General features: G+C 41.4%; 1 protein-coding gene across 1 annotated transcript in view; it reads right to left on the bottom strand.

The window, feature by feature from the left end:
• Nucleotides 1–15550, bottom strand: part of GTF2I (general transcription factor IIi) — a 100113-nt gene extending 84563 nt beyond the window's left edge. Inside the window, exon 1 of the mRNA XM_016199040.2 lies at nucleotides 15291–15550. The gene's annotated coding sequence lies outside the window, so the exon portion shown is untranslated. The remainder of the gene's footprint in view (nucleotides 1–15290) is intronic.
• Nucleotides 15551–17239: the final 1689 nt, after the last annotated feature.

The raw sequence follows: 17239 nt of genomic DNA, 5'->3' as shown, positions 1-17239 counted from the left end.
TTTGCTCATTCTTTCTTGCATCTTAGATTTTCCTTCTGCTTGAAGTTAATCCCTTAGAATGTCTCTTATGGCAAATTTATTTGCTAAAATGTCCTTTATTTTTATTATTTTTTAAAACTATATCTTTATTAATTTCAGAGAGAGGGAAGAAGAGGAAGAGAGAGAGATAAAAACATCAATGATGAGAGAGTCATTGATCGGCCGCCTCCTGCACGCCCCCGACTGGGGACCGAGCCCGCAACCCGGGCATGTGTCCTGACCAGGAATCAAACCCCAATTGCCTGGATCCTAGGTCGACGCTCAACCACTGAGCCACACCAGGTCTGGCTATTTTTAAAAGATATTTTCACTGTAATAGAAATCTAGGTTGACAATTACTTTCTTTCAGCAAACTGGTTATTTCATTATCTTTTGGCTTCCATTATTGCTCTTCAGAAGTCATCTGTAGCCTCTTTTGAAGGTAATCTCCACACCCCTCGCCCACCACTGGTTTTTAAAGATGTTTTCTTTGTCTTTGGTTTTACAGTTTCACTGTGTGCCTAGAAGTAAACTTTTTTTTATCCAGTATGTTTCGTCATTCACTGGGCGTTACCATCCTTCAGTTGTGGCAAATTCTCAGCTATTCTCTCTTCAGGTACTGTCTTACCCCATTTTTTATCTCCTATCCTACTGAGACTCAGATTAAATATATGTTAGTCCTTAAATTTCTTACTCTCTTGTATACTGTTCTCATTTTTCTCTCTGAACTAAACTCTATCTTTTAACTTATCTTCCATTTCACTAATTCTTCTGTTTATGCTGTTATTAAAACCACCTATTGGTTTTATTTCTAGAATCTGTTTGTTGCTGTCATTTTTTTTGTTGCTATGTTACATTTTATAGTTTCCTACTCCTTAAAGGTTTTCCAGCTTGACATATTTCTTTAAACATAATAGGAATAATTTTATATTCTATGATGAGTTAAAAATCTCAAGATTTTGCAGGTGTATTTCTGTTGTTTCTGGTGGTTCTTGTTCACAATCATGATACTTGATCCCATGTATGTATGCCTGATTATCTTTTATTACATCCTGGTAACTTTATATTAAAAAATTATTTTAAATTTCAGGCCTATAATGAAGGCAGCTTCCTCTAGGTATCTGGGAATACTACCTGCCTGGGATCACCATAATCCCAGTTCAAGGCTTCAGGTTCCTTGGACCGCCAAGGAGATGTTAACCCAGACCACAAACGGGGATGTAGGCTGGTTTCATTCTTAATTGCCCCCGCTTTTTTTGGTGCTCCCAGCTTATTAAGAGGAAGGGTCTCCTATAGGACCCCTGACTTTTATGCAACTTCTACACTTGATTTCTGAGCCTCTCATCTCACAAGGTCTTCAAAACTCAAGTTCATGTGGTGAAACTGGCAAATGCCCACAGGGCAAAGGTAATTCTGACTTCTAGTATCAGAGTTCCCATTTTCCTTTTAATATTAGTCTTTTCACATTACTCCTCCCAAAAATTCCTTTATCTTACCAACTTTTGGCATTTTTACAAATACTTTACTTTATAATTTTGTAAGTCTTATGAGTTCCACCAACTCCAGTTAAACCACACCTTATAATATTCTTTATTCTCAAGAACAAGTTATGAATTAGCCAGAACTAGTAGATTACAAGGTTACAAGTTCTCAAAGCCATCTCAAGTAAAGAAGGGAATTTTTATTATTATTTTTTTGTATTTCAGTCTAAGGTTGCACTGACTCCACATATAACTAGATCAAGAACAGAAGACATGTCATTAGAGTATCTCTTTTCCCTCCCTGTGGGTCTGTCTCACTTCTTGAGCAGATGAGTTTCTTCCCTAAAACAGAGATGACAGCCACATGCATCTTTAAATTTACCACACACCTGTACTGTTATCCCAGAGGCAATAGACTATGATACCTCCCTGCTACTGTTTGCACAAAAGTTTTAGGGGTTTGTGTCACAAGCTTATCGTACCCAGGCCCAATTAACTGTGACTAGTCAGAAAAAGATTACCTGGGATACACTGTAATTAACACTATAGATAGAACCACATGAAAAAGGAAGATAGGCAGCTACTCAAAAGGCAAAGCAGGCCCGGCCAGGCGTGGCTCAGCAGTTGAGCATCCACCTAGGATCCAGGCGATCGGGGTTCGATTCCCGGTCAGGGCACATGCCTGGGTTGCGGGCTTGATCTCCAGTCTGGGGCGTGCAGGAGGCAGCTCATCAATGACTCTATCATTGATGTTTCTATCTCTCTCTCTCTCTCTCTCCCTCCCTCTCCCTTCCTCTCTCTGAAATCAATAAAGATATATTTAAAAAAAAAAAAAAAAGGCACAGCAGGACACTTACCTGGAGAAAGGGGAATAGAAAAGCATACCAGGAACACAAAACCTAACAGCTAAGTTTGCTGTATCTTCTTTCAGTTTTTTCAGTTCCCTTTATTCTTCCATTCTTAATGTTTTTCATTTTATCTTTTGTGTCCCTAATTTGATTTTAATCCTCTTTTATGAGTTTCAAACATGAACGAATTGGCCTGTTCCTGTTTCATTTCCGTCTTTTATCCTTGTCAGCTATTGTTTCATCTCCCTGAAAACAGACTCCAGTCATTCTTTAAAATCTTCTTGTGTTTCTTGTTGGAGATCCATTTCAGGGATTAGGTTTATCTGTCTTTACTGTTTTGTTCTACTTCAAAATATGCCAATAATTAATTCCATATAAATTTTTTCATTTGCCCATACTTCTGCTTTGAATTTACTGATCGTTGCTTTTATTTTTATTTCTTTTATATGTCTTTATTTATTTTACAGAGAGGAAGTGGGGGAGAGAGATATAAACATCAATGATGACAGAATCATAGATCGTCTACCCCTGCACTCCCCCCACCAGGAATCCAACCACGATCTCCTGGATCATAGGTCGATGCTACCACTGAGCCACGCTGGCCAGGGTGATCTTTGCTTTTAATACTGAACAGCAAAATAATAAAGTTATGAGCTGTAGAGAGCTATTGAAGATTTTCACACACAGACCATCATCACTCTAACAAAAAAAGCTAATGTTCTTAATATTTTTTATTATGCTAACTTCTAAAATATTACTAAATTTTCAAGATATATCTGCTTCAAATTAAGCTTCAGGTCAAACTGGTAAGTAGAGGAGGTATCATAACCCTGATCTTGTTTTTTTATTATATTCATGCCCTATTTCTTTCTTGTGCTATTATGTTTATTTCAACAAACATCTTCCCATTTCAATCTTACAATATACAATCTTAGATCAAGAACAAAATTCAAGATATTTTAATGTAACCACTTTGTTCTTATTTCATAAATGAGAAGCCCAACTCAGAAAGATTACCCATCCTGCTAAAGTCATACAGTTAATTTTATAATAAGAGACTAGAATCTGTATCTCCAAATTCCAAATTACTTCCCTCATGCACAATAATAATCAAAAAGCCCATCCGGTGTGGTTCAGCAGTTGAGCATCGACCTAGGATCCAGGAGATCGCGGTTGGATTCCCAGCCAGGGCACATGCCCAGGTTGTGGGCACGATCCCCAGTGGGGGGCATGTAGGAGGCAGCCAATCAATGACTCTCTGTCATCATTGATGTTTCTGTCTCTCTCTCTCCCTCTCCCTTCCTCTCTCTGAAATCAATAAAGATACATATATTAAAAAAAAAAAAAAAGACAGGATTTAGTTCAAAGAAAAACATGAATGTGCTACTAAACAACTGTCTAAATGAACACACAATTTATGTCACAAAGCACTGCTGCCCAAGACTGCCCTAGCCCATTTCGCTCGGTGGTTAGAGCGTCGGCCTATGGAATTAAGTGGCCCTGTTTGATTCGGGCCAAAGGCACGCACCTCAGGTGCAGGCTTGATCCCCAGCCCCAGCCTGCGGGAGGTAACCAATCAATGTCTCTCTCACATCTATGTTTCTCTCCCTCCCCCGCTCCTTCTACTCTCTCTTAAAAATAATTTTTAAAAAAATCAATGGAAAAATATCCTCAGGTGAGGATTAACAACAAAAAAAAACAACTTAAAATTAATAAAGACTATGCTACTCAAATGTATTTAATTAATATCATTATCTACATGGAAACATTAGTATCAGAACTGGAAATTAGTATAAGGTGGTGAAGAGCATGAGTTCAGAATCCAACTGCCTAGGTTTATATTAAAACTATCCTTCACTACAGTTTTTCTGGATTAGTTAGCATCTCAAAACCTTATTTTCCTCAACTTTAAAATGGTAATCCTACCAGTGCCTACTTTAGGACACAGGACTGCTGTGAGGATTAAATGAAGTAATGTAGGTAGCACTTAAAACAGTAAACTTTTTCTTTTTTAATCCTAACCAGAGGATATTTTTTCCATTGCTTTTCAGAGTGGAAGGCTGAGAGAGAGGGGGAGAGAAACATCGATGTGAGAGATGTACATTGATTGGTTGCCTCCCACAGGCAGAGGCCAGGGATCAAGCTTGCTACGTGCCTTTGGCCAGAATCAAACCCGGGACCCTTCAGTCTGCAGGCCGATGCTCTAAGTAAACTCTCTATAAACTCTCAAAAAATGTTACTACTTGTCAGTGGTTTTACTGACTAATTCTCCCACCTCTACCCCCAGTTTTGAAATGTCCTCCAGTAGAGAGCTTGCTTCTTTTAAAGTAACAATTTGCAATTACTGGACTAATTTAAAATTAGTCCCTGTAATGAGAAGAGCTTTCTACAAGAGGTCTTTCAATGCACTGTGCTCCCTTCACAATTTTCTCCAAACTAAGCATGACCAGTTTTGTCTTGTGCTTTACCTGTAACATGATTTCTAAAACATTTCTCAGCTGCTACAGCATCAAAATATTCTCTATTTTGTCCAGACAATGTCCCAGAAGTGGACATAACATGTTGGATAAGATCAGTTCACCAGAAACTACACTAGGACTTGTAATTCCCAGAAATTCCTTGTTCCTATTAACACAGAGAAACATTTTAATTCACATTTCTAAGAGCTTATCTCCATAGGCTTAACAGGTACTTTCCAAAGGGAAATAAATTAGGCTGGTGTATCATTGAGATATTCCATTTTATAAACATTTAATAACAGAATACAATGTATCATTTATATTAACATATGTGTTAATTATATGTTAACATATATATTTAATTAACACACACACACAGGTCAGCAAACAGGAAAAATAGAGTCATACAGCCCATTTTAGTTCATTTAACTTTCATTAACTTTTAGAAATTATATATAATGGCCAATACTTAACAATAAAATTAGAAATCCCTTAGACAAAACTTTGTTCAAGATTGATTTTTTAAGTCAAGGACTTAAAGTTTTTATATTACGCTATGCTTACATTTTAAGATACTAAATTCTTAAATTCTACCTGCTGAAATAAAGCTGGTAATTATATCAATAAAAACCAAGTGATCCCTCAAAAATTAACAAAATATATTTGAAGGGTTAAGATTTGAAAAGATATGCAACTGTGTTACGTTAATACTTAAAAAATGTATACCCTTCTCCACCCCATTTTCAAAAACAATGTTTAAAGAGCTAACAGCAATAGATTTAAAAAAATTTTAAGCCTGGTGAAGGGAAGAATGACAAAATAATACACGAGGCCAGGAAAAGAGGATCTGCCCAATTAGAGGATCACAAGTTCAATTTTGAGTTTCACAGTAGCCAGAACAATGTCCTTGAAAGACAAATAAAAAAAACCTTATCAGCTATTCGAGAACACCCCACAACTTTTCTTGGCACTACAGTTTAAGAGAAAATTTTTACAAATGCATCAGTTATCCACTTTAATTGATAGTCCAGATTTTTAAAAAGCACGAGCCTGTCCTGCCAATAGACAAAGAATATGTCCATTTAACCGTACACCAAATTCTAAAATCATCTGGTACTGGAAAAGCTGGATCATTTGTTCTTTCTCTATGTATGAATTAGAAGAGGAAAAGAAAATCAAGTAATTATGATCTAAAAGTCTATCTTTATGTTTTTTAATGCACTGTTTCAAGAAGGCGGGCAACAGAGCAAAGCTATTATGAACGCCATTTTTGGATTCAGGCCAAAGTTCTGAATTCAAATTCTATCTCCAGTACTAGATATGGCTGGCTGACTGTGGGATTCTTCTTCTTTTTTATAATCCTCACCCAAGAATATGTTTCTATTCATTTGAGAGAAAAAGAAATGGGGGGGGAAGAGAGTGAGAGGGAGGAATATCAATCAGTTGATAACAACCGGGAACCCTCACCTAGGTATGTGCCCTGACTAGGAATGACCAGCAACCTTTCAGTGCACTGGACGAGGCTCCAACCAACTGAGCCACACCGGCCAGGGCTGACCTTGGGATTCTTTTTTTAAATATTTATCTTTATTGATTTTAGAGAGAGGAAGGGAGAGGGAGAGAGTGATAAAAACAGTCATTGATCAGCTGCCTCCTGCATGCCTCCTACTGGGGATGGAGCCCACAAACTGGGCATGTACCTTGGCGGGGAATCTAACCGCAACCTCCTGGATCATAGGTAGATGCTCAACCACTGAGCCACACCCACCAGGCTGACCTTGGGATTCTTTAATACTAAATTTACCAGTCTAGAAAAAGATAGTAATAGGTATATTTACCTCACAAGGTTTGTTATCAAAATGTATTTACTTTTGGGGGGAGGGGCGATAGAGAAAACTGTATTACAAACGGGGTATTAGAAGATATTAGGATATTATTCATTTTGTTATAGCTGTGATAACATTCTTGTGATTATGTTAAAAATGTGTGTGTTTTTTAGAGCTGTACATTGACACGGTTAGTAGATATTTACAATGCAGTGCCTGATAGAGTGATTCATACAAGCATTCAGTAAATTGAGTAAGCATTTAAAAATTTAAATTTTATTAAAAGTTACTTAAAAACATACATTTATACTTATCTATTTAAATATAAACTCTCCAAATCCAAGTTTGATAAAATGAAAATTTCCCAACTAACTGATTTAATTATCACTACTAAATAAAATAACCTATTTTCTGATGGGGCAGGAAAATTAATCAGAAAAGTGTTACATCACTGTTGCTCTAGCCGGTTTGGCTCACTGGTTAGAGTGTCGGCCCTCTGACTGAAGGGTCCTGGGATCGATTCTGACCAAGGGCACATACCTAGGTTGCAGGCTTGATCCCCGGCCCTGGTCGGGGCATGTGGGAGGCAACCAATCAATGTGTCTCTCTCACATCAATGTTTCTCCCTCTCTCTCCTTCCCACTCTCTCTGAAAAGGAATGGAAAAACATATCCTCAGGTGAGGATTTTAAAAAATAATAATAAAATAAGTAAATATATAAATCGGTCTATTTTTTCCGTATTTATTTTTACTTATTTTCCCCAACTTTATTGAGATATAATTGACACAATGTTGTTTAAGTTTAAGGTATACAATAAATCACTGCTTTGAAATAAAGTATGTGCACCTTTTAAAACATGCATGTGCAACCATGAAAATTTGCTTATATCTAATGTACTCCTCAGAGACTATGCTTTAAAATTTAAGTTAAAGTCACCTTACTCCAAATATTTAAAAAAATAAACTAGACTAAATATACAAACAAACTACTCTTTATCCTGAACCTCTTATCATCTGCCCTCACCGTTATGTTCAAGAAACAGATTGTGCTCTGGGGCCTCACAGAATACCTACACCAAAGGCCCTCAATGTGTTGGGTAAATGGATAAATGAGTCCTGTTTCCAAATGTAAAAAGGATCCCTTCTTTTTCGAAGCTTAAAATATAGAAGATGAGTAGTGAACAGTAGCACAAACACTCATTTTGCCATTTTTTTCTACAGATAAGGCCAGAAATGAAAGAAAAAATTATGAAATAAACTCAAAAGCTATCTAGTTGGGTGAAGTAACTACATCACTGTTTTACAGCATACTCTAAAAATTTCTCTAAAAGTTATAGAGAAGCAATCAACCTGACAAAAAATATATAACCAAAAAACAATTTTTAACTTATTCTAAAAATACTAAGGCCCATGTATGTAAATGCAATAAAAACACACAGTGTAATTCTCAAAATATGGAACCTATACAATCAGAAATCCTCATAGGCTGTCTAACCAGGGTTCATTTTAACCAATGCTTCACTACTCTCCACTTCTAAAATTATAATATAATCCTATACAGTTTTTTTCAAAAACTATTTCCTGCCCTGGCCAGTGTGGCTCAGTTGGTTGGGCATCATCCCATGCACCGAAGGGTTGCTGGTTCAATTCATGATTCACAGTTGGGTCACATGCTGGGGTTGTGGGCTCCATCCAGGTAGGGGGCCCGAAAGAGGCAGCGATCAACATTCCACTCTCACATCAATGTTTCTCTCTTTCTCTCCAAAAATCAATAAAAATTATTTAAAAAATAATTATTTCCTTTGCTATACTATAAAAACAAAAACTTCAAAAATCACAGTGAGGGTTAAAAAGGAAATTTGGATACATCCTACAACATGATGAACCTTGATGTAAAGAAATAAATAAATCTCTATACTATTAAGAGATTTGTTCAGATCCATCCAAATTCTTCTGCCCCAAGAAAAGCATTAAAAAGAATAAAAAACAATGACACAGCAATTTCACTTCTAAGCATATACACAAAAAATTTGAAAACAGGAATTCAAAATATACTTGTACACCAATGTTCATAGTTGCAATATTCATAACAGCCACAAAGTAGAAACAACCTAAATGTCCATCAACAGATGAATGGGTAAATAAAATGTGGTATATCATACAAAGGAACCTTATTCAGTTATAAAAAGGGATGAAGTTCCAACACATGCTATAATACTGATGAACCTTGAAAACAATATAATAAGTGAAATAAGCCAGACGCAAGATAACAAATTCTGTATGATTCCACTTATATGAAACATCTAAAACAGGCAAATTCACAGAGTCAGAAAATAGGGTAGAGGTTACCAGGGACTAGAGGGAGGGAGGAATTAAGAATTATTGCCTAATGGGTACAGAGTTTCTATTTGGGCTGATGAAATTTTAGTAGTTGTGATGGTTTTGACTCTATGAATGTAATTAATGTTATTGAATTAAAAATGTTTAAAAATGCTTTAAAAAAGCCCAGCCGGGCGTGACTCAGCGGTTGAGGGCCTTACCCTCACAGAACTTATATTCTCCAGTTTCTGGAGATTAACTTTGTGGTCAGTATTACTTGTAAAATTCTTATTTCCTTAGAAAATTCAATTTCCAAAAGTATTAAACAGTATTTTTCTGGCTAATATTTATTGAATGCCTACTGTATGCCAGGTGCCATCCTAAAGCACTTTTAACTCATTCTATCTTCAGAACCCTAAAAGAGAAACAGGTGCCATTATCATCAGCCCACCTTTTTTTGAAACAGGGAAACTAAGAAACAAAGATTTAAAGTGAATTGCCCGAGGTAATACAAGCAGCAAGTGGCAAGAGCCAGCATTTGAATCCAGGCAGTCTGATTTCAGAACTTTTGTTTTTAATCACTAAACAATATTCCCTCTCTCAATTATAAATTCATTTCACTTCACAAGTTGCATTTTAAATAAATTAATTCTTTAAAAAAACCTCTAAAGTATTAATCAAGTTACAACCAAATCCTCCATCAACTCTTGACAGTCCATGACTACATCAAACTCTCTTACCTTACCACTAGGCCAAAGTGGGAAATAGCATAGGAGTGCCAGAAACAAGCATGGAATACTAAGACAAGAGTTGCAGAAACAAGGAGGAAAGGAAAAAAACCTCAGCGATGAGAGTTCCAGCAAGACAACAGAAGAAAAATGGTAAAGGCAGAGAGAAAAAACGGAGAATGAACAATATCAAGATAATATCCTCAGCACTTCTGATTTATCCACATAATTTTTCCAGTATATATCCTCTAAAATATGAATTCTTTATTGCCCCAGGCAAGCAGCCTCAGCTACACTTTGGTTAACTGAACAATTAAATATTCTTCAAATAGCTTTGCAGCCACTTTAAGTCCACTGAGTACAATGATTATCAACTCTACAATTACGATGAACTAATTAATTTCTTATTCTTTCAGTTAGTAACAATAAGCTTAACCCAAATAAATGTATACAACTTTTGAAGAAAATCCTATGAATAACCTTTAGTAGATTGATGTTAATAAAATTCTTAAAAATTACCTTTCAAGTAAATTGCCTCTAATGCCTATCTTAAAAGTGAAATACCATTCTCAGAGTGCTTTTTTTTTAAAGTATATCTTTATTGATTTCAGAGAGAGGAAGGGAGAGGGAGAGAGAGTTGAAATATCAATGATGAGAAAGTTGTCACTGATGAGCTGCCTCCTGCACGCCCCCGACCGGGGATGGAGCCCACAACCCTGGGCATGTGCCCTAACCGGGAATCGAACCACGATCTTCTGGATCCCAGGCTGATGCTCAACCGCTGAGCCACGCCCGGCTGGGCTCTCACAGTGCTTCTTAAACAACTCTTCAATAAAATGCTTTCTCCTAGACATGCATAAAAATTACTTGATCAGCATCTGCTGAACCCAAAGGTTAAGACAATTTCATGTTAATTATAACCACAATTGTTAAGGGACTGAAATATTTAAAAACTCATGCTTTCCATAAAGAATAAAACAATGGTAGAACTGAATTAGGTGAAATGCAATGCAAATTGCTAGTCACCAGTAATAAGAGAAAAGGTTAAGTGTTTAATACTTTTTCAGTGTTTTATTTACTGCTCCTTTAGATAATATAAACAATCTGGGTTAGGGACCTTGTCTCCTGTATTTTATGTTTTAGAACACATCATCAATCTATGAATCATCAAAAATGGTAAGAGTGTAACCCTGCCCAGTGTGGTTCAAAGGTTGGAGCACAGACCCTCACACAGAAGAGCTCTTGGGTTTGATGTACTTAGGCTGTAAGTTCACTGGGCCCCGGTGGGGGCGGGGAGATGTGCAGGAGGCAACAAATCAATGTGCCTCACGCGCATCAATGTTTCTCTCCTCCTTCCCCTTCCACTCTCTAAAAAAAAAAAAAAAAAAAAAATGGAAAAAGTATCCTCAGGTGAGGATTAACAAAACAACAAAAAAAAGGGCATTAATTGTCTATTAGGTATCCCATTCCTCCTACCTAATTTGAGACTACTTTCCCCATTAAGAAATCCATTATAATAAAAAAAAAAAACCTAAAAAATCTTTCTCAACAAAATTTGTGCCCCAATAAAAAGAACCTGAAAGCCTACATTTAATGTCAAAATCTCTGTGTAGTGATATTCTTAAAAGTAAGGGGAGGGGGAGGCAGGGGAACAGGAAGAGATTAACCAAAGAACATATATGCGTTATGTGCATAACCCACGGACACAGACAACAGTATGGGGAAGGCCTGGGGTGGGGGGTGGGTTGGTTGGAGGGGGACAACAAGGGAGAAAATGAGACACATCTGTAATACTGTCAACAATTAAAAAAAAAAAAAAAGCAAGCCAAATCCTTGGAGGTGCAAGGGGCTGAGGGAAGTGGGGCATGGGTTCGGGGCTCTGGCAGCTGTGGCAGCCTCAGCCTGGCCCAACCTATACAGTGCCAAGCTCAGGCCCTATGACCCCACCTGTTCCAGGTTCCCAGACTTTATACTCCAAGGTGGGGATGGGATGTTTTAGGCATCCCTGGAAGGAGACAAATGCCTGTGCCATGAATAAATAAATGAATCAGAGTGGGGAAAAAAGCCAACGTTATTAGATTCCTAATTTTATTCTGTACTTAAATATCAGCTCTTTTTTAAATTGAAAACTTTTTACTTTATTTTTTTTAATATATCTTTATTGACTTTAGAGAGAGGGAGAGAGATAAAAACATCAATGATGGGAGAGTCATTGATTGGCTGCCTCCTGCATGCCCCCACTGGAGAGCAAGCACGCAATCTGGGCATGCGCCCTGATTGGGAATTGAAACAGATCTTCTGGATCATAGGTGGATGCTCAACCGCTGAGCCATGCCAGCTCGGCTCTTTTTTAAACTCTTAATTTTGTAATCATGGCTAATAAAAATTCTTACTCTCAGTAAGTTTTCCAACCAATCTACAGTAAACAGCTAAAATTATTTTTGGCTTTTTAAGAACTAGTTTTAAAGTAATGAAAAGCAAAAGTCTACAATAAGTTTTAAAACTTAATTTGTCAGTGTGAATGGTTCTCAAGCACCACCAGCACAAGGCAACTAGTTAGAAAATCATTAGAAAAATAACAGGCCCCTCCCACCCCAGACCTGCAGAATGAGAAGGTCTGGGACGGGGCCTAGCAAGTGTATTTTAACAAGCCCTCCAGAGGATGCTGATGCTCATAGGAGTTTAAGAATCACTGGCTTTGAGGTTAAGAGTCAAGTTGCCTACTTTCAAATCTTGAAGTCAAGGTTTATTTGACTGGGTAATCAAGAGTAAATTACCCAGCTTCGCCAGGCTTGTTCCTCATTTATGAAATGGAATTACAGGATTGTTTGGCAAATTAAATAAGAAAACATATGGTAAAAGTGCCCGGCTGGGCATGGCTCAGCGGTTGGGCATCGACCTCGGATCCAGGCAATCCAGGTTCAATTCCCGGTCAGGGCACATGCCTGAGTTGCGGGCTTGATCCCCAGCTGGGGGCGGGCAGGAGGCAGCCAATCAATGACTCTTATCATTGATGTTTCTATCTCTCTCTCCCTCTCCCTTCCTCTCTCTGAAATCAATAAAGATATATTTAAAAAAGAAAAAAAAAAAAGAAAGAAAACATATGGTAAAAGCTTAAGAGCGATGCCAGGCACATAATATTCAAATGTTAGTTGTAGTTAAAGCACTTTGACAGTTGGAGACTGGAAGGGGAAAAAAGGCAAAAAAGCTTTAATCCGTACCCAGCAAGGAGTTTAATACCTAGTGACTAGGCCAGATACATGTAAACAAGGCAGAACCAAACACACTTCCAGCGGAAATAAAGATACCCTGGGGGGGGGCAATCAAGTTGATTGGGATACTGTAAGAAGAACAGCCAATTCTGAGCAAACAATATAGGCTTTAAAAAAGTGATTACATATAATGGAGAAGAGCCTGAAGAAAACTTCATTCCAGCCTACAGGTGTAAGCCAAGATTCCAGAAGCAGGCCAAAGGAAAGCAAAGGCAGTAGACCACAGTGGCTTAAGAACTGGCAAAGCAAAAATATGTACAGTAGGCCCCCTTATCCACAGGGGCTATGTTCCATGACTGCCGGTGGATGCCCAAAACCACAGAAAATACAAAACCCTGTATATACTATGTTGTTGTTTTTTCTATACATACATACCTTCCTCCTTAATCAACTTCTTCAACTCTGCCGGAAATGTGGCAGCAGCTTCTTCATCAGCAGATGCAGCCTCTCCAGTAATTTTTACATTTCTCAGTCCAAACCTATTCCTGAATCTGTGTAACCATCCCTTACTCGCAGTAAATGGCTTGGTGTCACTCCTTTCAGAGGATCCCTTGCTGAAGTCTTCGTATAGGCTCAGCGCTTTCTGGCGTAACATGCTGCCGTCAACCGGAACACATTTTCTTTTCATGTCTTCCACCCACACACTTAATGCCTTTTCCATCTTAACTAAGCACTTATCACGCACTGTGGCCGTAACTTTTGCAGTCTGAGGTGCAACAGCAAAACTAGCACGAATTTCTTTTTCCTTCTTCACAATTTCACGGATAGAAGATTCATTCTTACTGTAGATCTTAGCAACCTCAGCATAGGATTTTTTTTCTTTCCTTATTATGTCAAGAATTTTCACCTTTTCGCTTAAAGGAAGCACTTTACGGCTTCTCTTTGGCACATGTGAGTTGCCAGCATCACTACTCTTGCGCTTTGGGGCCATTATTAAGTAAAAAAAGGGTTATTTGAACACCAGCACTGCAATATCAAAACCGAGTTGGCAACTAAGTGACTAGCGGCTGGTAGCATATACAGCATAGATAAGCTGGACAAAGGAATGATTCACATCCAGGGCGGGACAGAAGAGGACCTCATCAAGTTACTCAGAACGGCGCGAGAAATTTAAAACTTATGAATTATTTCTGGAACTTTCCATTTAATATTTTCTGACCCCGACTGGAACCGCGGGAAGTGAAACCGTGGATTGGGGGGTACTACTGAAGTAGAAAATTAAACCAGTCATCTCAAATCTTAGGCTTTCAGGGAAGAAAAGGAAGGGAAAGCCCTGCCTCCTCAGGGCACTCGAATGCACATTCTCATTCGCGAACTAACTTCCCCCTTTTGTTTCCTTAGCACCCAGAGACTACTCTTAGGCACGGTGGCCTAGCGAGCCATTGTCTGCAGCAAAGTTGAATGCAGAGAGGGTGAGAAGGCTGCACGGGGCCCCGCATTCGCAGGAAGTGAGCACTACTTGCACAGGACCCGACATCTGAACACTCTCAGCCGCAAATTAGCGCAAAACCATAACACTAAAAAACAAACAAACACAAAAAACCTCGCTTTAATAAAGGAAAAACTTGGATAAGCCGAAGTGGAAGGGGGAGAACAGGGAAAGAGGACAGTTTGTCGTCTTCTTCCTTCCCTGAAACCCGTCTGGGTGCTGGCCCAATCCAGACCGCTTATTTTCGTGGCCTTAAGGCTGAGATTTTCCTTCCGGTCATTGTGTTTATTTCCCCCACAAAAACCGGCTCCGCGGGGCAGGCGCGCCCGCCGGGCGGGGACAAAGCCCACTCCAGGTTCCACCTGGGCGAAGAAGGGGAAGGACAGGGACTCAGACCAGGAGGGGCGGCGCTCCGCAGCCGCCTGCCCGCCCGCCGGCCGCAGTTACCAGGCAGCGTGGCGCCGACCCCGCCCCCGCCGACCGCCGGCCAATCCGGCGAGTCTGCTGCCCGGGCGCACCAGCCCCAGAGACACCAGGCTGAGCGCGACCCCACCGTTCGGCCCTGGCACCGCGCGCGCACCCGCAACCCCCGAGCGGGCCAATCAGCGGCCGGGCATGCGCAGGCTCGCTCGCGCGCGGGCCTCACGCGTGAGACCCCCCCCACACGCGGCGTCGGCGCGCGCGCCCCTCCCCCATAAGTGCCCAGGCGCGCGCGTGCAACTGTCGTCCCCCGCGACCGCGTCTGCTCCTGCCCCACCCCCAACGCCGGCGGCCGGGGGTACCCCAATACGGCCGCCGACGGTCCCCAGACTCCTGTCCGTGCAGGCCCCGGAGGGGTGGTCTCAAATAAAGGCTCTGCTCGCCATGGCAACTGGGGCGGGGGACAGGGGATGAGGCGACAGGGACTCACCCGAGTGCAGCCGCCTCCAGGCAGCGCCGGGGTAGGGGTGCCGAAGGGAGGCGAGTGTGGGCCGTGAGCGAGCTGCGGCCGCGGAGGAGCAGCCTCGGAATGAGGCGAGCTGACTAGTGGGCTGGAGGTGAGAGGGCGAGGGGCCCGTGCGTCTCAGCCGAGCTTCTGTCACCGCCGCATGGCCGCCCCGGCAGGGCCTCGCTCAGCGCCTAGATCCAAATTGTCAGGGACCGAGAGAGAGGCCGGGGTAACCGCGGCAGGCAGGCGGCACGGCTAGAGAGCGCGTGCGGGGAAGCGGGGGGGCGATCAGTGGCCCCTTTTCTCTGCTCTCCGATCTTCTCTCTCACCCTCCTCCTCTTTTTTTTTTTTTTTTTTTTTTTTTTGTTCCTCGAAGGCTTGCTGCGCTTGCGCACCCTCAACGCCGCCCAGCGGGAGTTGTAGTTTCTGATTTGTCCCCATTAACGTGATAGCGGGGGCGGTGGACTACGACTCCCAGGAAGCGTCGCGCGGGCGAACCCCGAGCCCGGGGACGCCGAGAGCGCGACGCCCGGCCTTCTCCGGCAAGGACTGTCAATGGAGGCGCGGGGTGGTGGGATCGAGAACATGGCTGCACCTGGGGCCTGTTCGGCCGCCCGAGTGGGGGAGGGGAGTTGGGGTGCAGGGGCGAAAATCTAGGCCGGTGGTGGCTCCAGCCTACTCGCCGTGGAACACCCCCCGGTCGCAGCCGCCTTCCAAGATTCGCACTTACTCTTGCACCCCAGATTCCCTGCAAATTGCGAGGCCGGAACACGGCAAAGGCCGGGGAGCCCCAGGGCGGCCTGCCGGCCTCCGAGCTCCGCCAAGGGATCCCCTCCGCCCCGCACCACCCTCTGGGACACAAAGAACTGATAGTTTTGAAAGCTTGCCTCGGAAGAAACGGTTTGCCCGGACTTTGGACGGGGGAGGGGTGGGACGACTCTGTTTTTATTTACCCCCTGAGGCTTTGCTCACGTGTCTACGCTCGACAATTAGAAAGTAGAGGAAAAGCCTCAGAATGGGAGCAGATAACCTGACTCGTGGCTCGTTTTGTTCCGTCAACCACTAAGCACTTTTACTCAAACCCATCCGCCCTCCGGTTATTGTTTTGCTTCTCAACTTTCATTAGCTCATGAATTTCGAGAATGCTGACCCATTACTGTAGACCTAAATTAAATTCAAAGTTTAAAAACTTGACCAAGAGGTTTCAGATGATACTGTAAAGCGCAAAGTTGAGTGATTTTGTAATTTTTCTCCCTACCGGGGATTCAAGCCGCGCCGGCCATCCTGCCCCTCCCCCTCCTCGGTAGGTGGCGACCACATCGCCTTTTCCAGCCTGTGTCGCTGGCAAGAAAACTTTCCAAACAGCCAGTCTTTTGATGTACAGCAGTCCCCCCTTATCCGCGGGAAATCCCTTTCAAGACCACCAGTGGATGCCTAAAACCCCAAATAATACCAAACCCTACAGATACTGTTTTTCCTATACATACATACCTTCCTCTTTAATCAACTTCAACTCTGTGGCAGCAGCTTCTTCAACAGCGGGCACAGCCCCTGCAGTAGCTTTTACATTTCTCAGTCCAAACCTATTCCTGAATCTGTGTAACCATCCCTTACTCGCAGTAAATGGCTTGGTGTCACTCCTTTCAGAGGATCCCTTGCTGAAGTCTTCGTATAGGCTCAGCGCTTTCTGGCGCAACACAGTGCTGTCAACCGGAACACATTTTCTTTTCATGTCTTCCACCCACACACTTAATGCCTTTTCCATCTTAACTAAGCACTTATCACGCACTGTGGCCGTAACTTTTGCAGTCTGAGGTGCAACAGCAAAACTAGCACGGATTTCTTTTTCCTTCTTCACAATTTCACGGATAGAAGATTCATTCTTACTGTAGATCTTAGCAACCTCAGCATAGGATTTTTTTTCTTTCCTT

The sequence above is a fragment of the Miniopterus natalensis genome, chromosome 3 (genome assembly GCF_054644295.1).
Source record: "Miniopterus natalensis isolate mMinNat1 chromosome 3, mMinNat1.hap1, whole genome shotgun sequence".
Taxonomy (NCBI): Eukaryota; Metazoa; Chordata; class Mammalia; order Chiroptera; family Miniopteridae; genus Miniopterus; species Miniopterus natalensis.
Note: the sequence above shows the minus strand (reverse complement) of the source record. Positions and strands in the feature narration are given on the sequence as shown.